The sequence below is a fragment of the Leopardus geoffroyi genome, chromosome A1 (genome assembly GCF_018350155.1).
Source record: "Leopardus geoffroyi isolate Oge1 chromosome A1, O.geoffroyi_Oge1_pat1.0, whole genome shotgun sequence".
Classification (NCBI taxonomy): domain Eukaryota; kingdom Metazoa; phylum Chordata; class Mammalia; order Carnivora; family Felidae; genus Leopardus; species Leopardus geoffroyi.
The window spans coordinates 126,627,285-126,644,770 of NC_059326.1; the positions used below are offsets into that span (position 1 = coordinate 126,627,285).

General features: G+C 36.6%; 1 protein-coding gene across 2 annotated transcripts in view; it reads left to right on the forward strand.

Moving 5' to 3' along the window:
- Positions 1-17,486, forward strand: part of RAB3C (RAB3C, member RAS oncogene family) — a 283,731-nt gene that overhangs the window by 93,157 nt on the left and 173,088 nt on the right. The window lies entirely within an intron of this gene.

Genomic DNA, 17,486 nt, shown 5'->3' on the forward strand with positions numbered 1-17,486 from the left:
GGTATCTCTTTTGAAAAGTTGAAATCAGACCTCCCCCCTTTGAGTAAAACCATTTATTTGTCCAGTTTTCTCACACAGGGGCCTTACTACACACAATGAAGTTGAGGTTGTAAAATAATTTGTCAAACAGTATAGAATACAGAAGAGTATAGGAAGGAGACTGCTGGTTAATCAGAGAAGCTCACATACAGATATTTCTTTCCTCTGCCCTCTAAACCTCCAATAAAATGGGGGAAAAATGGAACAGGAAAGGCAGTGAACATGTTACACAGTTCTGGAACAGGGAGGGCCCCTGGCAGCAGGGTAACCGACTTCCAGGGCAGGAGCTGTGTCTCAGGTGCAAAACGAGAGTAAATTCCTTCTGCGGAAACTTGTAAAATCTCAGAACTTGGAAATATCAGGTAGCACAAAAAGTGGAAACGAAGGACATATCTGATAGATTATCTGTTGTGTTTCATCAAATGACAATAGTATTAAGAAGCTGATGGCATGATCATGACCATAGTCATGATTCATGCAGGTAAGATGTGAAGAAATTAACTTCAAGAAAACCTAAAAGATGAACAAGAAGATACTACCTCTCTTGACTGTGAAAGATAGTTACATAGTTACAGTAATATAAAGCAGATCATTTGATTAAATGAAAGCTTGTGCTCTTTTGCTGCAATTTCATTGAGAGTTTGGAGGGAAGGGAAATTAGGGTTCAAGCCGCCTCTCTTAAAATAGGAAGCCAGTAGATAATGTCTACAGTTGACCAATTAGAAATAGCAAGGAAAACATATTATTGGGAAATATGGGTGTTAAGATTGAAGTTATATGGAGTATTGAGGCCTTAAACTGTTGTTTTTCATAATCAGTTTTTAAAATAAGGTATATATGTGACTATGATAAAAATTAACATTTATTAAGATGAAAAACAAAAGTCTCACAGAGAAAGGTAGAGAAAGGTAGGAGGTTGGGTTAGATATGTAAAGTAAAGCCACTTTCGGTTTATTTGCTGACATAGATGAAAGCACAGACGTGCCTTTGAGATCGCTTGTAGCAATTATTAACACTGCCCACCACAGGCTACCCTTCAGTAAGAGCTAGCTGAAGAAATTTATTTTGATTATATGCTGTCTCATGCATTAGGCCCACTATGTAACTGAGCCAACAGTTAGCAATAAAAGCCATGCCAAAGAACTAAAGCGAGTGGGCCAACCTCATACTAGGGAGCAATTGAGTGCCTGTCCCTAGGAGCAGAGAACTCTCAAGGCGCCCACTGCAGCGAGAGACAGGTGAGTGCCATGAGGAGAGCCAGAGGCTAGACTTCCTTTCTCATTCAGGGAATTGGTTCAACTCTGTGTAGCCCCACATCGATGAATTCCATAGGGGCAGGGATGTAGTTAATGTATCCTCTGGACTTAATTAGGTGCTTGGCAGGTTGTAGATTATCAGTGAATGCTGCTTGAACTGAAGTAAATGCTGTGTTTTGTTGGTTTTTTTATTCCCAGTTTTCTTTTCCCCCCTCGAAAGCTGTATGTGACCCAGAATCATTTTTGCTTAAGGACTTAACCCTAACGGATTTTCATTAGGATTTTTATCTAGCTGTGAAAGCTATAGAGGAAACCGAGCCAATTATATGTACAATTTAAGTGGAAAAAAAAATGTTGGTGCCCAAATCCTCTAATTTAGCTATCTATTTATGTAAATCACGTACGTAATTGTGTACATGTTGTCACAGACAAACATTCAGACAATATTGTTGCCCCTAAATGTCTTCCTTTTTAGATTCAATTAACAGAAATATCAACAATTCTCTCACAACCAATGGGTTCTATAATTATTTGTGTCCCTCTTTGTCATGCTTTTTTCTGATTCTCATTCTGTCTCTCCCACTGTCTCTCCAGTATACACGCATGCATGCACAAATACAAATTTAATGCTTAGGACCAGATCTTCTATTCAAATGGAGAGGAGAGGGAAGACTCTTATCAGTACTTTTCATTTTGAAATAAATTTATAAGTAATGGGTCACCTTTTGACCCATGCAGTTGTCTAGCCCAGTGACCACTAAAATATTCAACTGACAGAGAATAGAAGCCTTGACCTATTTAGCAAGATCTCTCCAACAGCACTACCAATTTTGACATAGCTCTTAAAATAAAGTTAAGAAAAAAAGAAAAAAAAACTTCTGGTTTTAAATCTCTAGGGGATATCAACCATTGACCTACAGCTCCACAGGATTTTTTTTTTCCATTGCTAACAACCCCAACCACCTAGCTCTCCAGTGAATAATAATGACACTGTAGTCATCTGTGTTTTCTCTAGTGGTTTATTTGGAACAAGATCATTCTGTCACCTTCATGAGTTGAACCCTTGTAGAAATGATTGCAGTTCATTTTGTCCACCCACTAAATACCGAAATAACTTGCTGTCTTTGCAAAATGTGCATTCACTCCCCAAATCATATTTTATGCCAAGTTTTAGAGGAGAGGCAAGCATGCCAGAATTCATTTAAAATCAAGTTCTCTTTTCTATTTCTAGTGCTAGTGCATGGTAGACAGCTGGAGTTTCATTTAAGTTGATTTCTTCCTTGACACTGTTTCTTTTCATATATGAATTAGCTAGAATCGTGCTGAAAGTGGAGTTGACTAATTCTGAACTAAAATGACAACAACAACAAAAATTAATTGTAAGTAAATAAAACCCTGTAAACATTGCAGTAATAATATGCTTGGTGTGACCGTAAACATGTTTTTCTACAGTTAGGAAATACTGATTTTATTAATGTTAGGAAACTGCACCTAATAAAACCTGGTCTAAAATTTAAAAAAAAATTAAAAACAAATCCTTATCTATATGAATGTGACATAAATTGAGGTAGAAGACGAAAAATAAGATGGCCCAAGTCAGCCAGAGAGCTTCAGATTATATTTAACATAAAGAGACGAATGCAAATGTTAGTGTAGCTCCTGCTGTGTAAAAATTTAAAATATGCTTGAGAAAAAAGTGTTGCTGGGCATTTAGATGTACAGGTATCCTTTGTAGTCACTAATGTATTATTTGGCATAATTTAGTTTATCAAGTCTTAGACTTTGATCACTGAAGACATTTCTGATCTAAGTCCCTGAGTAGATTTGCTAAGGTTCTATTTGGTTTATAATCTCTGTTTATTTCACCTTTTCTCACCTATAAACCATCTTTGACACTTAGGTTGAATAAGCTATTTCCAACGTATCTATTTTTTTTAAGTTTTTATTTATTTATTTTGAGAGAGAGTGAGAAAGAGAGTATGAACAAGCATGAGCGGGTGAGGTGCTAGAGAAAGAGAGGGAGAGAGAATCCCAAGCACGCTCTGACCTGTCAGTCCAGAGTCCCACACAGGGCTCTGTCTCACAAACCGTGAGATCATGACCTGAGCTGAGATCAAAAGTAGAATGCTTAACTGACTGAGCTACCCAGGCACCCCTCCAACATATCTATTTTAATCAATTTTTGTAAATGCTTTAGAAAGGGCAGAATGTTTGTATCAATAGAAATGCTTAAAGTCCTTTTTATTGGTGATATAAAAGCTATGGATTTTTAATAATTTGTTTGCTGTATGATAGAGGTTGGAGTTTTCTAACTGTGGCCTTGGAGCTGAGCATTCTCATGGTCTCTCTAGATCTCCCATAATGAACGAATTCCATAAAAATTGTTATCACTTTTGTTGATTTTTTCCCATTTAGTTCTCCCTCTTTTAAACATTAAGATGTTCCTCAGAGCTCTGAACCTGGCTGGCTAAAGGTTTTTTACCCAACAGCATATTCTTTATGGCAGCCATGGATACCACAGAACACCCTATCTTCCCTGCCTTACTCTTTAAGGTAAATAGAAGTACCTCCAGGATCCAGAATCGGTCAAGGACAATTCTAAATTGCAGGCTTCAGTATTTTGCAATGTATTTAACTCTATCACGTCTGTAATCCTGGTCTTTTTTTTTTTATTGTATTGGGAATGTAGTCTATTCCATTTTAAGAGGCAACCTTTTTATGCCACTAAATTTTGAAAACTTTAACTAATGTGATGTAACATTCTTCACAACAGGTTTTGCTCCACATCTCTCCTAAGAACATCTCACTACTGTCTTCTCAGGCCAGATTCAATTGAAAGATCAGGAAATCTTTATGTTTTTTTTTTTATCATTTTGCCATATATTTAAATTTATTTGTGTATTTTATTGATATTTCTTTGCCTTTGATTCTGTGAACAGAAATTCATTATGGACATATCATGCATCGTTGGTTATTAATTATGATAACTTGATAGTACTCAGGAAATCAGTAGACATAGTCTCTTGATGGATCAGTGAAGTCCAACATGTATTTAGTTTAGTTTCACTTTGTAATTTTTACATTAATAATTTGTTAGTACCCTTTGGTGAGTTAGATATATATCCTCTATAATAAAGAATAAACACAGTTGACATTTATTGGCCTTTTTCAGTGTGCCAGGCATTATGCTAAGCATGAAATGTAGTTTACTCTCACTTAATCTTCACAGAAGCTCTATGAAGTTGATGCTATTTTTATTCCCATTTTTACAAATGAGAAAACTGAAGCCCAAACAAATTGAAGGTAACAAGGCTACCATGAGGTGAGACCAGAAGTCAAGATAGGAAGTCTGACTTCAGAATTTCTGACCATTATTATATACTACCTCTTATATGAAGATAAAACTGTTTTCTTAGTACAAATTTGATACGAACAACATATCCTGCTCCCTAGTGTCAAATTAATATTTCAAAACAGACATCTAAAACTCAGTGGAATTTTGGCCATCAGTTCCTATAATTTATTCATCTTTGGGTTGAGATCCTATAGCAACTTGATCTTTCAGTTATGTAGTTGTATATTTTGTAACTAGTTAATTTAGAGGACAGTCCCTGAAGTAACCTTGCTCAAGATATGATTTTTTTTTTTTTTACAAATGTTTTATTAAAGAAAGTGATGTATGGTCCAGGTGAGTTTCTGGTTATATGGTTATATCTGTCCTAAGGTTTGTGTTATGTGAGCAGTTAAAATCAATGTAGCTATGTAGTCTCATGGTGAAGATAAGGCCTTTGATCACTCATTTATCTATGTGATGGAGCAGATACAAAGTTGTTTCTTAAGGAGAGTCATGCTTTCGTCTCCTTGTGCTCCCTTGAAGTGGAAATGGCCTTTCTTCTGACTGTTAACCATACTGGCTTCCTCGACTTTCATAATAGGATGCAATCCTTCTCCTTCTTCAGATAACTATTAAAGTATATTGCTTAGTGCTTAAGTGAGATCATAGACCACTTGCACTCTTATCAAAATCTTATCTAATTCTCTGTCATTCAGTATTTATCAAAAGCTCTGTGGTATGAAGCAACATTTAGGGAGGATATCTTAAAGATTGTATGGTCTATTCATTCTTCTAAAATGCTTTACAACCTATTCCTTTAGTTATGCATTCTAGGGAAAAAAAGATGTATGTACATCTATCCAAATCACATCCTCCTAGTTGAATAAGTCTTCTGAATTCACACCTTTTTCTAAAAGAGGCATAAAGAAGATTATTGGGAAACAAGGAATGCTCTATTGCTCCATATGTGGCTCATTCCTTTGCATTAAAAATAAATACTTTTGCTTAAGTAATTCTATATTTATTTGAGTTGGTCTAAACTTTTTTTAACTTTAAAATAATTCTTCTTATTATTGTTTTAAGAGAGAGAGAGAGAGAACACATGTGAGCAGGGGAGAGGAGCAGAGGGAGGGAAGGAGAGACAGACAGAGAGAGAGAGAGAGAGAGAGAGAGAGAGAGAGAGAGAGAATCTTAAGTAGGCTTCACATTCAGCACAGAGCCTGACACAGGCCTCAATCCCATGACTCTGGGATCATAACCTGAGCCAAAAGAGTTGAATGCTCGACTGAATGAGACACCCAGGTGCCCCTGAAAGAATTATTTTTAAAAAATGAAGCCATGGTAACTGAATATAGTCCTGTTTCAGTTATCTATCAGTGTGTAACCAACTATACCAAAACTAAGTAGCTTAAAATATCTTACCCTTTCTCATGATTTTATGGGTCAGAAATTTGGACAGTGCATGGTAGGAGTGTTTCATCTCTCTCCACATGATGCTTGCCGATTTGGAATTTCCAAAAGAGCTTCTGTACTCACATGCCTGACACCTCAATCAGTATGGTTAGGGCAGCTGGGTAGGAATAAATCAACTGGGGTCCTAACTGTGGGGACACAGTTTTCTCTGTTGGCCTTAGTTTTACTCCATGGAGTCTAGGAGTCTCCTCCTCTTTGTTCTCTCTGCATGTGGTCTCTCTAATGGGACAGCCCACCCAGCTCCATCTATGGCAGTTTAGGGCTCCCCAAGGCACAGAAGTTGAAGCTGTCAGACCTACTTAATGCTTAGGCCCTAAAACGGCACAGGGTATTCTGTTACATTTGTAATTAAAGCAAATCACAGGCCCCGCTCTGTGTCATGGGCTATAGAAAGGCATGAATGCCAGAGAGTGCAAATAATTGTAGACCACCAATGATACTGATGACTAGAGTTCTATTAGGTTATAAAATAGTGATGCAACTAATAAGATTTATAATCACTAATAAACCCATTTGCCACATTTAAAAAGTGTAACAATTGATCATGAGATAAGAGGCCATTATTGACGAAAATTTGTGGAAGTAGATTTCTATGTTAAAGAAGTTGTTCTTAAGCCATTTTTGTATCTAGCTTACTAATAATAGCTCTATATTTAAGTCACAAAGAACCCACAAATTATGATTCATACCATTTCCACTAAAAATAAATAAATAACCCAAAAACCTCTGAAAAGTTGCCTGGATATTCTCTTGAAAGTTCTGTAAGTTTGTTAGAGAAGAAAGAAAGAAGATGCTTTGTACTGGGCTATACTTAATTTCTATAATAGATATTGTCGTGTGTCATTTTGTGTGTAATTTTAAAACCATAATCTCTGGTTATAAGGCATGGTATTTTCATAAGACTAAAGTGAAGACTGATGCTTACTTTGACAGACAATAGGCTGTAATAGTAGTAGTCGTAGTAGTATTTTAAAGAGTATTAGAGCCAAGAAGGGAACTAACAGTGTGTGGAGTGGTTATAAACCTACTGAACAATTTTTGATGCGCCATTGAGGTATGAGCTTGGAAAATCCAAAATGTTGTGTCTAGATGGGAAAAAATTTCCTAGCAATGTGAAAGATGGAATAAAACCAGAGAAATCATTGAAAAGTATTTTTATATGCAATTTCCAAATTTTAAAATTAGTCATCTGGCTGAAGCATAATTTGCTTCATGAACGTAGCTATAGTCTTAGCCAGCTATAGATGACCACTTACTTTGCCATTTCTAGGGGTCCTTTGGAAGAAATATTGTAAATCTACTGAGTAAGTGGTAATAAACCTACACAACTCAATTCATTAATATTATGAACAAACTGCTATGGAAACAAAAAGGAAAAAGAGTGAGGTGGTAAATTCTTTATTGTTGCAATAATAAAAGGTAGAACAATGAAACTTATCAAAGTAGCAACATTTACTCTGAGCTTTGAAGGATAGTTAAAATCCTAGAGGGGTGCTGTTAGTGATTTTGGATGCCCCAACCATCAACCTATTAGTCTACTTTGTTCTTCCTCCTCACTATTCCAAAAAGACCTCAGCTGTATTCCATAATAGGAAGAACTTGCAAAGGATAGTGGTCTTAGGCATCTGTGTTCCTTCCTTTACTACCCTGATGCCCTTTAGTGGAGTTAATACAACAGAAATCATGGTGGAAGGCCAGCATAGGATGACTGACCCAATCCTGAGGAAATCATCTTTGTCCTGACCCTGGGAAGTAGACAGGAAAATTCCCTGGATATCTAAAGTACTTCTGAGATGCATGGACATTCCGTTTCAAGAGATTCTCAACTTTGAAGATTTCATAGCTTCCCTTCGGATACAGATCTAGTAGCTGTTGACCTTTTATGATCAGTTAACTTCTTCCATACAAATGAGATACATATTAAGAATCTGTTATGTGCTAAAAATTGAATTTTTACATTTGAAAGACCCAGTTCTTGGCCTAAGTAACTAATTTAATGGTAATGTTTAATAGAAGCATGAGACTAAATCCAATCTTTTCATAAATGGTGTGTATATGCCTGCCACATATATCAAATTATAGTCAACTTTTTAATTTTCTATAATAGATTTGGCATATTTTTATTCATAAATATTTCAAAGCTGAGGAGTAAAGATGAGTTGAATTCCTACCTTCTTTCTTAATACTATTTGTTGATACATGTTTTGATACTGTGATTATAGTCCACAGGCTTGCAGAGGATGGATTCCTTTGTAGTGACAGTGCAAGGAGGTAAAATGGGCAATATGTGGATTTTGTGGCCTGGACTGGAGAGAGAAGAAGAAATATATGCAATGAATCTGTGTAGTGAAACACCATCTTCTGGTTCCTGGATTGACCCGTCCATTCATTTAGTAGCACCTATATAGAATAGTCATAGTCTCTACACCTTACCACTTCTTGTGAAGGATTCTGGAACAACAGCATATAAGTATTATTTATTTCAGTAGGAACATTTTTTTCAATGCAATTCACAAGCAAATCAAAGTAGTTTCATGAGGGAGAAACACGTTTGGTTTGATGATCTTGGCTTCAAAGGTGAAATGTTATACCTATTCTGTTCTTTGGTTGAAAGATGTGAAGGAAGCTTGTGAACAAGGGAGAATGGTCTCATTGGATACAGGGTTCTCTCCTTGCTGTGCTGACACAGGGATGAAGGTGTTAAGACTCCCTCCCTCATTTTAGCTATTATGTGCCCCCACCATCTGCCAGCTCAGTGCCTTCTCTGTGACCACAGAGATAGGCTACCACAGTGGATATATTTGTGGTGAGTAGACCTGGCATAATCATAATAATTGTTGAATTGACTGGGACATTAATTACCTGGGTGAGTTAATGGTAAGTTTTCAGTTTTTATTTTGATAAAGTATTTGTGATTTTTGTACTGTTCAAAGCCAATAGAACTATACATTAGGCTTTGATATTTACAAGCCTTACTTCTTTTACTTTTCACAGTTTTATTAGGTTTCATTTCTTAAAGTTGAATTTAGTCTCATCCCACCCTACCCTAAATGCTGGATAATCACATAACTCCAACCATTTCCTCTTCCCTCCCCCACTCCTATATTGTTGACTTTGAGTGGGTCTTATATGGTTACTGCAGTTCCAAAGAGGCTGTGATAGGGTTGTTTGAAGAGAGAAAGAGGGTCACAGTGGCCAGGAATGAAGGAGAGAGGGAAAGACGAGAAGATAGAAGAGGGAGCTAAGAAGCAGATCACATAGGTTCTTATAGATCCTGCCAAAGAGTTTGGATTGCATTTTAAGGTCTGTGGGAAGGTACTGGAGAGCTTTAAGTTTTAGAAGATTGTCTGTCGTGAATGTATAGTAAGGTTGATTCTACGTTTTTTTTTTTCATAAGTAGACTGAGGTTTATTCCTCCAAATAGAGAAAAGTTTTAACAACCAGAGAGTATTGAAGATATGTAGATCAGGTGTCTATCTGATGAGTATTGGTAAAGTTCACAGGGAATGGAAAGTCAAGGAAAGAAGCAAGAAAGAGAGGAGGAGATGTTGCTCTGTATATATTACGGAAGCTCAGCACTGACATAGATGGAGAAGGGAAACTAGCTGTCTTTATTTATTTTTGTTTGTGTTTTGAAAGTTCACTTATTGAGAGAGAGAGTGAGAGTAAGAGAGAGAGAAAGAGAATGAGCAGGGGAAGAGGGAGAGAGAGAGAGGGGAGAGAGAGAATCCTAAGCAGGCTCAGCCTGGAGTTCAGGTCTCAATCCCACAACTGTGAGATCATGACCTGCGCCAAAATCAAGAGTCAAACCGTAACCATTTGAGCCACCCAGGTGCCCAATTTTCACAGTCTTTAAACACAATGATTAACAGGTCTAACTAAAGGGGGGAAATATGTATAATTACTAGACATAATGGACTGTGTGAGAGGCTTTGCGTGGCATTCAGAAGGAGCCATGTTGATTCAAAATGTCTTTTCAGGGAACTGAAAGCTTCTGAGAGGCAGTGAGCATGACTTACATTTCTTTAATTGCACATTGTACCTAGAACATAGACACTTAGTGAACATTAAGTGGGTGTGTGATGTCTCTCTCTCTCTCTCTCTCTCTCTCTCTCTCTCTCTCTCTCTATATATATATATATATATATATATATATATATATATAATACATAACGTAGTTTTGGACTATATTTGTCTGTCTTCTGCTCACCTATGATGTCACTGGAAGAATATATCAGATAAATCTAATTTATACTATGATTTGATTAGTGTGTGGAACTGGTCTTCTTGTTCTTTAATCAAAAATGAATCATTCTATCCTTCTCTTTACAAAATGTGATTGTGTTCTGAAGATTGATAGACCCAAGCAGATTTTGGACTGGGAGAATCAGTCTAGACTTCAGATAAAGCAATAACATGATGCTTTTTCTTCAAGGTTAGAACACCCAAAGGCAAGTAGGTCTGCTGCAGAATTTCCATTAATAGATTCGTGTGTTAAAGCTGGCATTAAAATCATTCCAAGTTGTTGGATACTTAAAAACCCCAAGTATGTATAATACAGTAATGAAAGAATAAGATTATATATGTAATTTAAATGCATTACGAAATACAGACATTTGCCTTTTTATTGCAGTGTTTATAAGCTCAAATTTGAGCTAGTACAATATTCCGTATTTTTAAGTGGTTAGATAATGCATTTGTCAAGAAAAAAACAATAAATCAGTGTGCCATTTTCCAGAAATGTGAATATATATTTGCTAGTAAGAAAATACTGTTCAGGGGGAAAAGACTAGGCTGATCTTATATTTACAAATACATAGTAGCTCAAGTACTGGTAGGTTTTGCTAATAACTGAGATTTCATTTTGAGGTTAAGCATAGAATTTAGCCAACTGCCACCAAGATACATTAAACTGAAGTGGAGAAATGACGGAACATGTTATGTTTGTTCCTGGTTTTGACCTATATGCATTATTTTTTATTTTTATTGCAGTAAACATTGAAGTGGCATTCCATTCAAATATAAATAAGCATAAACAAACCCCTATATACAGTCCCCTTATTGTCGCAATGTGTTTGATGAGTCTTTCCTTGGGTCACCTTTTCTGGCATTGCTTTTCCATTTCTACTCCATTTTCAGCTGCTTTCTAGAAAATAAAGTACTTAGACAATGGCTGTGATTCTTTTTTTTTTTTTTTAAATTTAATGTTCATTTATTTTTGAGAGAGAGAGACAGAGTGTGAGTGGGGAAGGGGCAGAGGGAGAGGGAAAAAGAATCTGAAGCAGGCTCCAGGCTCTGAGCTGTCAGCGCAGAGCCTGATGTGGGGCTCGAACTCACAAACCACGAGATCATGACCTCAGCCAAAGTCAGATGCTTAACCCACTAAGCCACCCAGGCGCCCCAACAATGGCTATGATTCTTTAAAACACTTATAATTATATAGCCCCTTTAAACTCAAAATATAATTTACTAAAACTATACAGTCTACCTGGACCAGGAATTAAAAATGTTGATGTAAACTGGGAATGAACATTTTTGGTTTCAAACTGTGACAGATAGGAGAGAATGCATCTTGCTTACTACAAACCATCAAGTTTTTTCTTTTTCTTTTTTTAACGTTTTATTTATTTTTGAGATAGAGAGAGACAGAGCACGAACAGGGGAGTGTGAGAGAGAGAGGGAGACACAGAATCTGAAACAGGCTCCAGGCTCTGAGCTGTCAGCACAGAGCTCGATGCGGGGCTCGAACTCATGGACGGTGAGATCATGACCTGAGCCAAAGTCGGACACTTAACCGACTGAGCCACCCAGGCACCCCAAATTTTTTCTTTTTTTTATCCAAAGTTATCAAAACCCTGCAATGTTGTATTCACTGTTTTTTATTAAATAGTTATCCAGCTAAGCGGTTGGGCTAAGAAACTGAGAGGTGAATGAATGCTAGAGACTACTACTCTCAAAGCTACCTGGACAGTTCACCAAGGAGTGCTCCAGGCATTCCTCTATGAGACTCCAAGTCCTGGAGTGCAGAATGTTGTCATATCCATCCCTGTGACCTCAGTGCCCAACCCAGTGACCCAAACACAGAGCGCTCAGTAAATGTTTGCCAGATGGTGTGTCAGTTGTAGATGATGCATAGAGCAGGACTCTTTCATGCACAGGCATCTGGAGGTTTCCATGAGTGTGATCAACACCCGACCTTCCTGACCAGTCCATAACCTTATTGAAAGAGGGGTCACATCTACTCATCTTTTTTTTTTTTTTTAATCCTACACTCATTACGGTACATGGAAGTGATTTGTGAATGTATTTAAAAAATTAATGGAAATACTTCCAAAGACAGAAGCAGTATCTTTACATGTGTTTCATGTAATTCAGTCTTCTGAATTTCTGTAATTCAGTCTTCTGAAACTTCTGGAAAATATTAAAATCCAAAACATCCCTATTCCCCACACTTTTTTTATGTTCTGTATTGTAAGGGATAGAGACAAGCAAAAGAATGCACGTGTGTGACATTAACCTTGAATGGAATGGAACTTATTCAGAGGACTTCAGAAACAGCGAATTCACCCGAAGATCTCTTGGGTAAACTTGAGATTGTTTCCTCCAACTCTCTGAGACACAACTTGTTTATTTACAGAACAAGGATGGTATTCATTGAACATCTCCTGTAAAGCTAGTCTAACCTCAAGTAAGGTGATATATGTAATTACATGCAATGAACCACAAAGTGCTTTCTACTTTGCTAGGCTGACCAATGTAAGTTCCCTCAACCTGTCCTTGGGGCATGATTGTACAATGTTTCACTGCATTGAATTGATTTCCTAACCAATTGGAGCAGATAGGGATGCATACATATATATTTATGTATATTTATTGTACATATATTATTACTTATATACTATATATAATATATAGTATATAATATATACTATAATATATAATATAATATAGGCATGAATATGTATATATGTGTGTGTGTATACATATATATATATATATATGTATAGATTTCATCATAAAAAATCTTGACAAGAGAATAATGATGATGCAGTGTGGAGTATACTGTCCCGTGTGGGGTACTCATGACTTCCCAGACCTCAGCAATAGCTTCACACCTTTTCTGACCACACCTACAACAAAAATATATTTTAAATCATGATCCAATTTGCACATACACCCACAGACACAGACTAAAATGATAACTATTATGTGTGATGTATAGTGATATTTTCTCTTGTATCCTATTAATTTTTAAAATGCTGTCCATGACCCACTTCACTGACTTTCTGGCCCAGTCGTGAGTTGCAAGCCACAATTTCAGCATCACTGCCATATAGGTCATCCATGCAGATTCCTTGTACATCCCGAAGAGGCCATTTTCTCCCACACCCTAGTGCACTTTAGACTATACGTCTTCCTGCAAAGTTTCCATACCGTTGTGTGCTTCCTTCAAGCAGTCAGGCAGCCATACCTCTCACCACTGTATACCTCCGTTTCCCAGACACCCCCTCATGTCTGCCATAGCACTTCCCAGCTGGTGTCTCTCTCTCCCACTCCTTCCCTCTCTTGTCTGTCTCTTTCCTTCCTGCCGCACACACATGCCTTGTCCTGTTCCCCCTCTTCTTCTCTCCCTCCTACCTTCCCTCCTTTCCTCCTTTTCTCCTTTCTTTTCTTTCTAAATGATAAAAGATGCAATAGCCTTTGTAGAAAATTTGAAAATACAGAAGAATAAACAGAAAATAAAACCTAATTTTTAAAGAAGCCCCCCAGAGATAACTACTAATGTTTATACATTTTCAGTTAATCTTTTTTAATATCCAAGTCTGTATACTTTAGGAAACAAAACTAGGATTGTATGGTGGAATTTTATAACCTGCTGGGAATAGACCTGATGTTGACCTGGACTGTGAATAGAGATTAGAAACAGAATTTTTTTAAAGATAAAATAATAGTTTAATAGACTATTTAATAATAAAATCTAAATAATCAAATAATGGAGACCTCTGTCAGTTTTTCAAAACATACACACAGAAAAGTAAACAAAATAGAAATATAAACACATTTTCAATTTTTTTGCCATTCAGTGTATATCTGAGTGATAGATTCCAAATCAAGAAATGGAACATTATCATTGTCTGAGATACTCCTCTTTCACTGGTTCCCAAGTGGAAGCACAATCCTGACCTCTGTTTTGAGGAATATGCATACAGAGAGAGAATTATAAAGTGTATTCTCTTTTGTTTTTTCATTGTTTCCCTCAATATTTTTAAAATCCAAATGTTAGCATGTTGTTGCAATTTATTTCCACTGCAATAGCACTGCTTCATCACGCTATTGTTATTTTTTAATTTAGCCTAGAATAAAAGGATATGAGAAGAGAATTTGTCATTTTATGTATTATAAATGTTCATCTTATGAAGAATTTCCTATATGTCTTTGTTGAATATTTGTAAACACCTCTGTTGTGTATCTTTCCAACTTTGTAAATTACTTTTCCTAGCTAAGCCAGTATGTATTTGGAGTTTGTTGTGATTTTGTGTATAAAAACATCCTCTTCACACTGAGGTATTGAGATAAACTAGTATTGAGTCACCTTTATTTCTGGATAAATTTAAATTTTAGGGAGACAAAGAAGTCAGAAATTTTTGACAGAAAAATCCAAGACGGCCTATTTGTTGGGTTAACGAATACTCAGGGTAAATGGTATTTAAAGTGATTTCCATGAGGAGGAGAAACGTAAAGAACTTTTAGTAAAAGACAAAAAGGATAAGTCAGAAATTATATGTAGCAGCCACATTTGAACTCTCCTGATGAATCACAGCAAATGTATTCTTTCCTATTCATATTTTTGAGGGCAGGAGAAGCTTTTGTTTGGAATGATTGTGTCTTAACATCACATTGTAGTTTTTCCAGGGATTAAGCCAGGATTTGAATAAATTGCTTTACTTCTTTACAACTACTAATTCAATCTCAAAGTGAAGTCCACAGAGCACCCACATCAGAATTTCCTCTAGGATCATACAAAGTGCGGGTTTTCCGTGCTCACCCCTGTCCCATTGAATCAGTTTTTAATGATGGACCCCAGGAATTTCCTCCTTAGGTTTTGATGCCTGGTAAGGTATGAGAATCAGTGCCCTGAAATTTATAAAACTCTTTTAAAAATCAGTGTACTAAACAGCTTTGTAGAGACCTTCCAGTGTGTATTAAATGTAAATTCTCCAGTGAAGTAAATTCTTTTAAAAAGGCTTAATGGGGCTCCTGGTGGGTCAGTCAGTTAAGGGTCCTACTCTTGATTTCCAGTCAGGTCGTTATCTCTCAGTTCCTGAGCTGGAGCCCCACATTGGTGCAGAGCCTGCTTGGGACTCTTTCTTTGCCCCTCCCCAGCTCATGCGTGCACCAGCATTGCATGCACATGCACGCTCTCTCTCCTTCTCTCTGTCAGAATGAAGAAATAAACTAAAAAAAAATGGGAGGGGGGCTTGGGGCCCGAGTTTAAGCCCCACATCAGGCTCTGTGCTGATAGTGTGGAGCCAGCTTCATTTTCTCTGTCTCCCTCTCTCTGCCCTTCCCCTGCCTGCATGCTCTCTTTCAAAAATAAAATGAACATTAAAAAAACAAAAAAAGGGCTTAACCTTCAGAGTCTTTCGAATTGAAAGTGACCTTAAAAATTATGTAATTTTGTCATGTCACTTTACAAATAAGGAAACTCAAAAGATGATGTGACTTTCTCAAAGCCTCAGAGGGAGTTTGTGGAAGAACTGAGTCCACTACTCTGAAAGAAGCTGAGATTCCAAGTCCAAAGCCCATTCCTTGCTTCCAGGCGGGAGTGTGCTTTACTATAGCTGCTGATTACTTACTTAGAGCCACTAATTCATCACAACAAATCCCATTTTAATCCTTGCTTATTTACTTCCTAATGACAAATCCTGAATCTAATTTCTTTATAAAAACACATTTGGGTGTTTAAAGAGAGACACGCCTGATTTTAATGTAATTATGAAAACTGCAGAGCCATGAAATCTTTGTTAAGTGCATACTGCTTGGGTTTGCATATAATTTGTGGCTCATAATTCTTAAGTTTGCCTGCTGGTCTACTCAGATAAGAGGAAGCAGCAAGAGCTCTGTATTAAAGGACTCTGAAAGGATCAACTGCCTAGATATCTCTGTTTACAGAAAAGCGAAAAAAAAAAAATTCTCCTTGTTTAGTGAGGTGAAAAATAATCCAAATAGCTGAAAATAATCTCAAACACAGAATTCTTGAAAGCACTGAGGGTCTTGTAGTAAGCAAAAACAATAATACAAATACAAAAAAAAGTACAGTACATGTACTGTATGATATCACTTATATGTGGAATCTGAATAAGCTGAATTTGTAAGAACTGGGAATAAAATGGGGCAAGAGGGTGGGGGAATAGAAGATATATTTAAGAGTTTAAAGTTTCAATGAGTAGATAAATAGTCCTGAAGATTTAATTCACAGTATTACAGACAATGTATTTATTATAGACATCAAACTTGCTAAGAGACTAGATAAAAAATAAAAACAAAATGAAAACCTATTGTGCCAATGAACCATGCTGAATGTGTCTGGTGCTGAAGTTCTATTACATTCCAAAACTGTAGTTATCAAAAAGGGATGTGATAAATAGGTAAAGTGACTTTTACCTTATCTGAATGATTTCGGTTGGCATATTCCCAGAAGTCTAAAGAAGAGTTTGCTCTTCTTTTTAATTGCTGTAACCTTCAGTCATTCTTTAGCTGGAAATTTAGCTCCAGTTTGAATTAGGACTGGTGATACCATTGCCCAACACTGGAAAGGCTGATTTGTTGGGCAGTAATGTACTCTCCATTAATTAATACCATAAGAAACCCATAATATCAAATCAGAGAGAACTTCAAGCATGTAGCTGATGATATCAGTTTTGCTTTATTCAGAGTGAGTGCTGGAGAAACGTTATATTGTGAGCCAATTTCATCAAAACAAAGGCAATCATAACTTATTATTTTTGATAATCACTGTGATCCTTTACTATTCCCCTCACTCTTCAATAACATTTTTCTAACCATCTGTTTATTTATGGCATTAGGTTGTATGTTAGGTAGAATGATATTCAGGGAATCTCTGTTCTCAAAGTATTTTTAGATAAACTGATTAATGGAATAATATATCACATAGGGTAGTTTTTGTGTTCTTATTTTGTAACTAGGTAAGTGGTCTTTACCTACAGGAGGAAAACAGCTGCTCACAAGTGAATTTCATTACAGCAGTTGGAGAGAAGTATCTGGTCCAAGTGTGAACTAGATTCTTCTGTCTTATGGTTAGATGTTTTGCAATATCACTGTTCGCTGGAATCCCTGGAAATTTACAAAGAATTGGCTTTCTT